Here is a 2,500-nt window from a genome sequence, read left to right on the forward strand (position 1 = left end):
AATAGCAAAAAAAAATACCAAGTCTTCGTTTTGGAAAATAACAAAATCTAAAAGAAAAGAAAAGTCTTCTTTGTGGAAAATAGTAAAATAAAAAAAAACCAAGACTTCACCTTGGAAAAAATAAAAAAAAATCTAATCTAAAACATCTTAAATAAAGCTAATTTGTAGTCTTCTTTGTAGGCAGAAAATAGTAAGGCGAAAATAAAGTCCCCTCTAAGCTCTAAAGTAACAAATACGACGTGTTAAAAAAAAAACTAACAATAAAAAAAAGAACCAAGACTTCGTCTTGGAAAATAACAATCTAAATTGTGGAAAATAGTAAAATGAAATAAAAACCGACTTCACCTTCGAAAATAACAAAATCAATCTAAAACAAATGACATCTTAAAACAAAACTATTATTTGTTTCGGAGGTTGTCTATGACTGTTCATAGACCGCATAATTTCCACAGAACATTCTCAGAATATCAAGAGAGAAAAGCAGCGTTCTGCGGGAAATCATCTTGGCCAGTGATGTCGTTCTGGGTTTGGTCAGGCCCAGGGAGGTAAGTACCTCGTTATTCTCAAGGGGCCACTTTCCTCTTGCCCCAACCGGGAATCCAAAGAATGTGACCTTGCTAGCCTTCGTCAGCACTTTGACTTGATCACCAAGAGGGGTATAGTACGAAACTTTGTGCGAGGCAGCATCTGACAAGGTATTCTTTGAAAGCTCAAAACGGACGGTGACATCGATCACAACCGCCTCCTCATCTTTTGCAAACACGAGGTCAGGCTTTCTCATCTCTCCCGTCTCGGATATGAACCGTGGCTCTTTGTATACAGACCAGCCCAATCTAGCCGCTTCGTCTGCCAGAATGTTACTGATCTTGTTATGTCGCGCAATTCTTGCTTTCTGTACTGCAGGACATTGACCGAGAATGTGCGAAAGGGACTCGAGTCTGGCAGAGCATTTCCTGCAGGAACGTAAGGCCCCATCTCTGCCTCTGTTCAAGCTTTCTCTTGTTGGGTAAATATTTGCCCTTAGTTGTAGTGCTGCGATAAAGAAGCATTGTTTAAAGCCGCACCATGGCCTCAACCAAGCATTACTGATTCTATCATGCGCAAAGTTTACAATGCCCCTTCCTTGAACCGGCTTTTCGCACCATCTCTGAAATTCATGCTCCCTCCAATCGCAGGGTCTCGGATATACAGGTTCTTTTGACACCGAGTCCCTGAGAACGAATGTTGGGATTGCATCACTGTCACCCCCTGCTCGTACCCACAAATTACGGTATTCTTCCTCCATACCCTGCGAGGACACAATATTACGGGTGATAGCATCGGACGAGTTTGCTATACGTTGCAGCCTTCTAACTTGAACCGAAGGGATTGTTTTTTCCAGTTTCAAGATGGCAAGGCCTCCGTCTCGGGCTCTGGCATATAACAGTCCATCACAAGTTGAAGCGGGAAGGTGGAGCCATCCTTTTACCGCCTTTCTAATCTCTTGGTCCAACCCACGGAGAGTTGATTGCTTGCAGTCCGAGTGGTCTGCAGGATATAACAATCTGGGTAGGGCATAGGCATTGAGTAGTTCAACCTTCTGAGTTGGCTTCAGAGGCGCCTCATCGATTTTCGAGATCCATGTCTTTAGCTGACAATGTAGATCAGGCTGTATAGTGCCAGTCCAAGGGCCAATTTTCAGACCAAGGTATTTCGTTGATTCATCAGGTTGGATCATATGGACATCTTTATTTTTGATAGTCCATGGGTCGCAGTTGTTCACCGTATATGAATCTTTGGTTGGGCTTATCATGAAGCCCTGGCACTTTCTGGCCTGAACCTCCAATCCCGATAGCCCACAAAATGATTCCAAGATCGCTAGATTGGCGGCCATACCAACCCAAGATTCGCTCACCAACACCAAATCATCAGCAAACGCAAGAGCTGTCACGTGGTCGGTATCAATGGAGTACCCAACTCCGTGTGACTCTAGGGTGCATATCAAAGGGTCCATGGCAAGATTGAAGAGCAGGGGTGACATGGGGTCACCCTGTTTGACACCAACACGTATGCTAATTTCTCGAGTCGACTCGCCATTGCTTTTGAACGAGGTCGTACACCGATCGTAGGCGTTCTGGATGATGCCCACCACGTGTTCATCTACTTTCTTGTGCCTTAACACCCATAAAATATGAGCATGCGAAACCGAGTCAAAAGCTTTCGCTATGTCGATGAACATGACAGCCAACGGCCTGTGCAATTTCTTAGCGTGTCTCATAAGGTCCTGTAGCACCTTAAGATTTTCAGAGCAGCCAGATGCCGCTATAAAACCACGCTGCCTTGGGTTTAAGGGACAAGCACGAGCAAGACGTGCAGTCATTATTCTGGAAAATAATCTCAGAATCATTGAACCAATCGTTATTGGTCTCCAGTTCCCCAATTCTTTCAGCTTTTCATCGTCCATAACCTTAGGAATAAGAATCGTCCTATTCTTTTTCAACTCTTTGGGAATAATTCCTGT

Source organism: Petromyzon marinus, unplaced genomic scaffold (assembly GCF_048934315.1).
Source record: "Petromyzon marinus isolate PM22_M1 ecotype Great Lakes invasive population unplaced genomic scaffold, UKy_Petmar_22M1.pri1.0 PM_G_Scaffold_92, whole genome shotgun sequence".
Taxonomy (NCBI): domain Eukaryota; kingdom Metazoa; phylum Chordata; class Hyperoartia; order Petromyzontiformes; family Petromyzontidae; genus Petromyzon; species Petromyzon marinus.